The following is a 6,000-nucleotide window of genomic DNA, read 5'->3' as shown; positions in this document are numbered from 1 at the left end:
AAATATATATATAATATATATATATATATATATATATATATATATATATATATATATATATATATATATATATATATATATATATATATATATATATGTATATATATATATATATATATATATATAAACTTTCAATCTATATAGTTTTATGAACGGGAAGGCGCAGTGTACCCCCCCCCCACCTATATCGGATATTGCACGGTTACGCCGCTGGTAGTATACTGCCATGACATCTCCCAACGTCCTGTATAATTTACACCGGGACACGGTGTAGGTGAACCCTGGGCTGTTTCACCTTCATTGACAGCTGACCTTCACACAGTCGTAAAGTGAACGTCCCTGTTGCTGCCACATCCCCCCACTACTTCCCGTCCTGTCCCCCACCTCCCTGAGGTGTCCCCCCCCCCCCCCCCCGCCATAGCTTACATCCCAGGCAATGACAATTAGGTCACGCCCAGACACGGAGAAGTCGGTCACCTCAACCAGCACCAGAAAGAGGTTTTAAAAAAATGTGTTGGCGCTACGAGCGTGCTGTGTGATATGTGTGTACAACGCAACTCATGTTTGTATGTTTGTATATATGTATGTGTGCATGTGAGTTAAGTATATCTATGTTTAGGCATATGTACGTATACGTATGTAAGTGAAAATATGTATGTATGTGTGAGTATGTATATATATATACATATTTATACATATGTATTTATATATAAGTGTATATATATATGTATATACATATGTATATGTATAAATAAATAAATAAATATATATATATATATGTATATATATATATATATATATATATATATATATATATATATTTTATATATATATATATATATATATATATATATAAACGCATGTGTGTCTGTGTGTCTGACACAATGATGTCAGTGTCAGCCCTGTCAGTTGAATTAAACAATGGACGCGTCAAGAAGGAACATTATACACCTAAACCTAACCACCCCCCCCCCCCCCCCTCTATAGTTCCTGTTCATACTAGCCGTCGTCTGTCCAGCTACAGCAGTGGTTCCCAACCTTTTTCGAGTGGCGACCCCCTTTTATAAAAAGTAAGTGACCCGCGACCCCCATAGAATTAAAAAGCCGAAATTAGTATGGAAATTAACAAGCACTAAATTAAGATTTTCTAGTAGACTTTCAATGTTAACTAACCTTGATTACTGTTTTAATACCATATGTAAAATTGCGTGTTATTTACTAAACATTCGCGGTTAAGTTTTTGTTGACGCCAACCTATTTCATTATCAACATTCAATTTATTCCTTAATTTTGTTTTTAATCGGAGAATAGTGTTGAAAATCTATTCTCGAAAAGTCAATCAATATTACGTTTGGGTATGAATGGTGAATACTACACCAAAATTGTGTCTGAAGTTTTTCATGTTACGCGAAATCATTCTGCAAATCAAAGAATTCATCTTGTAATTCATCGAGAATGCTGGCAACATCAAGGGAAGAAGAGAATGGGTAATGCGTCAATGCAGATTCTTCTTTTTTCAGCGCAGAGAAATAGCGCTGCAGTTCGTTTTCAAGAGATTCAAAATGCCCAGAAATCGCTTCTTTCAAAATGTTAATTATCTCACAAACATATTCATCTACTACATTGCAGAGTTCTCAAACATGGCAATATTTCCAAGATTTATTTTCTTCGCCGATTTTGCAGCTTGATAAAAAATGCCCCAAGATTATCATGGAAAGTGATAATATGCGTTCATTTTCCCTGAAGCTTCAGGTTAAGCTTATGTTGATGTTCGAATACATCTGCTAGGTATGATACTCTCTCCAACCACTCTATGTCGTTTTAAGTATACCAAAAGGGTCTTGTTTCATTTGTACTTCGAAGGACAACTTGATTTCAGCTTTCAATTTCACAACACGATTTACTTTTCCTTTTGACAGCCAGCGTGATGTAGTGTAGAAAAGCAGAACCTCGTGATCTTTATTAATGTATTTGCACAGTTCTTTGAAAGCTCTAGATATAATATAAGTTACGACTTATACTAGCAATGGAGTCTTGATGGCGAGGGCAGTGGTTAGGGAGCTAAATCTTTTCTGTTTTCTGAAAGCCCGATTTTGACCAAAACATAGATGGCGCACCATTTGTTCAAACAGCTGTTTTAACCCATTTTAATCATCCAGTTTCGAAAAAAACGTATTTATTTTTTCCATGCTATCTTCAAAAAATAGCAACTCTTCTTTTCTATCATCTGAATGAATATAGACAAAGACCAACAACTGCGATCACGAACTCAAGTCTGTTGATTTATCAACTTGAAAAGCAAACAATGAAGAAAGCTTGATTTCAATAAAAATGTGTTATTTAATATCTACGGACATGTCTGCTATAAGCCGCTGAATATTATTATTAGAGAGATATTTGTTGCATCTTTACTGCACTGGAATCCCCAAGAATTAACTTCACCATCTTCAACATGCAGCGTTTGATAAGATTTTCTCCTATTGTGTTTTTTTTTGCTTGACATTTTCTATCGTGACTTCATGTGATGCTTGCACTAATGCTGTGTTTCCAGGGTTAAAACTTCCAGTTCGATCAAGTCTCTGACGTTTGCAACTAGCTTCATGTCGACGATAGAACTCTATATCTTTTTTGGTGTGTTCCGAATGAATCGTCTCAAATGACGTTTTAGTTTTGAAGAGTTCATAAACTCGTGACTGAGAACAACTTTGTACAGTATTGAGTAATAATTGATTCTTCTCTATTCCATTTCCAGTGATGTTAGTAAAGCCGAATTTCAGATATTCTTCTAAATATTTATTTTTTGTTTCTCATTACTAAGGTTTAGTATACCAGTTGGCGACCCCCCAGGATATGCAAATTTTCTATTTCCTTATACACACTTTAAAATATACTCTTCCTTTAGCCGTACCTTTATAAGAGATTTAGAAATTCTGCTTTACGGTAAAGAGGCTATAGTAAAACTAAAAGTCATCTTACTTTGATATGAATTGCGAGTGGGCCGACCATTGTAGTACAGCTAATCCATCTATATCCATCTATATCTAAACATTTTAAATAAGACCATACAAATATGCACTGTATGTTTGTTTAATTTATCTGTGGAAAATAAATCGTGTGATTCAATACTATGACATTAAAATGGCTTACATTTAGTAGATATTTTTTTACATAACTCCTTCGACAGAAGCAACAAATATTTTTTTTATAAACTGATAAATTATCTTTGAAATCTTCAGTACACCTATAGATCTAGATTAAAATTGGAATGGAGTAAATTATTTTGTTTTCTTTCTCCGATAAAGTCAAGTCAAAACATCATGTATTAATTTAATATTTTGGACCTTTCAGATAAACTTTGAGCATTGTTTTCTCCATTTAGGCAGCGCAGGTTCGGATCCACTTTAGATTAAATCAGGTATCAGTTGGTTTTTTTTCCAGGTATCTGTCCTAGGCAAAATACAGAATAGGCTTTGTATAATTTCTATAGGAGATGTACACTTTAGCTTGTACCCCCGGAATGTTTCAAGTGCAGGCCCTGAAAAAAATGTCAGAAAGAAACTATGTAAAGTATGAAGAGGGACATAAACTCTACTTCACCTAGACTCTAGACCAAAGACTGTTCGATCTTGAAAGCTATTTGATTTGTTGATAGTTCAAGCCAAACAATGTTTATAACAGGGCCGGATCAACCCAATTGAGTATTATCGGCTCTTCAAATTATTTGACCACCCTCTGAAAAAAATCAACCCAATAAAACAGAAAAATGTTACTTATTCAAATATCAATTAAATAAGTTCCACTTAACACTGTCTTAACATATTCAACTCTTGTAATTATAAAAAAAGAACTTCTTCTACTTCTTAGATTATCAAACTCCTTGACGATATTTTATGCAACATGTGTTTCAATATTTGATTATGATAAACTTTATAGCTTGTTTTGTTTTATTGATGATTATTTTAGTGGCGTGCGGTTGAACTTCCCAGCGAGGACCAGCTAGATGGTCTAGGGAAAGCTACCAATGAAAAAAAAAATCTTTACAATAAAGACATATGAGAAGGCGTGGCGTATAGGTAGAGCGCTAGACTGCTAACTCGAAAATGTTGAGTTCAAATCCTTGTTCAAGTCAATGGAACGTCCCTGAGTCCACCCAGCTTGATGGGTACCTAACTCACGTTATGTGAAAGTAACTTCGGCTGGACATAGTGCTGACCACATCCCTAACCCGGGGTCAAGAAACATATGCACTTTACTTCATCTGCCCACGAGTTCATAAACAGTGCGCCACGGATTCAATTGGATTTTTTATTAATCTGGACGATATTACGTTGAGGGTACGGCGTGGCCTAGAGAGCTGTGATGGGTACCTAACTCACGTTAGGGAGAGCTCAGGCAGCTGGGCATAGTGCTGACCACACTATCCCCTCATATGTCGAGGTCCCTGAAACAGATGAACTCTACTTCATTTGCCCCGTGTGTCTTGAGCACGAACGGTAACAGATATTACATTGTATCCCAATGACCACAGTTATCCATTAGTTTAGTTGTGCCCCACTTCCTGTGATTATACTACTTGACAGTTAATCCACGTCTACTCTATAGACCCAATCTAATCCAAATATTTAACGTGGTCATTATCTATGTGATATACTCATTACTACTATTCCTCAACATAGTGTAGCCATTTTTTCAACTCCAGGTAGCAGACAAAAACATGACCTTTAAAATAAGTACCCCCACACCTTTTTTTTTTTTAAACACGAGAACATCGCCTGCACCTGTTAACAAATTTATACCCCGACCCCTTCCCCAACCCATTATTCAAAATCGACCTCTATACTTAGTCTGCACATTCACGGCAAGATGAATAGGAATAACTAGGTAATGCATTATAAACCATACCATTGTAAAAGCTCCACAACAATATCTATGCACCAGCAGTACTACTCTAGACACTCTTGTTAAGCCAGAGCAGTGTTTCTTACAGGTATCTCTTCTCTACTGCCCCCCCCCCCCCCCACCTTCGAACGAAATGGAATTTATATAGAACAACAAAGACTTTTAACAGTGCCCGCCCCCCCCCCCCCCCCCGGAAAATTTAGTCCGCCCCCCCCCCTCCCCAGGAAATATCAAGCGCCCCCCCCCCCCTCCGGATAAAAAAAGTGGAAAAAAACACTGAACCAGAGTTAAGCCCCAAACACCCCTCTTCATTTTTCCATGAAAAACAAAGGAAAATTATACACCTAACGGTTTTAACATGTTAAACTTTTATGTACTCTGTGAAAATTGAACATGCACCAGCGCTTCAATAAGAACTATAAGTAGATCTAGAACTTGAATCCATGATATCTCAAATTTAAAAGAAACTAGACGATGGAACAAAGAAAAGTATCAACCCCAATAGATCGCATAAAAAAAAAAATCCACAGGTTGTTAACCACGTGATGCCTCTCTGCCGTAGCCTTGAGCTTTTTTTTTTAATCCCGAAAACTATGTTACGGTTCAATTATTTTCTACAAAGCTCATGGTTTTAACCAACATTTGGGGCGGGTGTGGAAAAAATGAGACGCGCTTGAAAGGAAACGGAAATACCTAGGGCAAGGGGTTTGTTAAATAGTTTGCTTGTTGTTGTGTTGTACACAAATAATTATAAGTAGAACTAAATGCGTCATCAGTTTTTGAGTAGCTTCTGTTTACGAGGATACGGATGAGGGGAAGAAACAGGGATTGGAAGAAAAAAAATTTAAATTAAAAACAACTTACAAAACACGAAATTATTTTGTGTGGATGAGTAACTACTTTTAAAAATTAAAGCAAAATTTAGTGTGTGGTTATTGACCAATTCGTTTGTTTTAAAATTAATTTTTAGACCCGTTTCTGTCAACAACGGTCATTTTGTATTAGATAATAGAGGCTTTGTCGAAAAAACCCTTAAGTGTCCCCAACGTCATTATCGCCTGAACACGAAGATCCAGTTATTGTTTACTTAAGTGCGCCGGA

The sequence above is a fragment of the Physella acuta genome, unplaced genomic scaffold (assembly GCF_028476545.2).
Source record: "Physella acuta isolate Inbredline_101_S28 unplaced genomic scaffold, ASM2847654v3 ptg001371l, whole genome shotgun sequence".
NCBI classification, from domain to species: Eukaryota; Metazoa; Mollusca; class Gastropoda; family Physidae; genus Physella; species Physella acuta.
The sequence above is the reverse complement of the archived record's forward strand: the minus strand, read 5'-3'. Positions refer to the sequence as shown.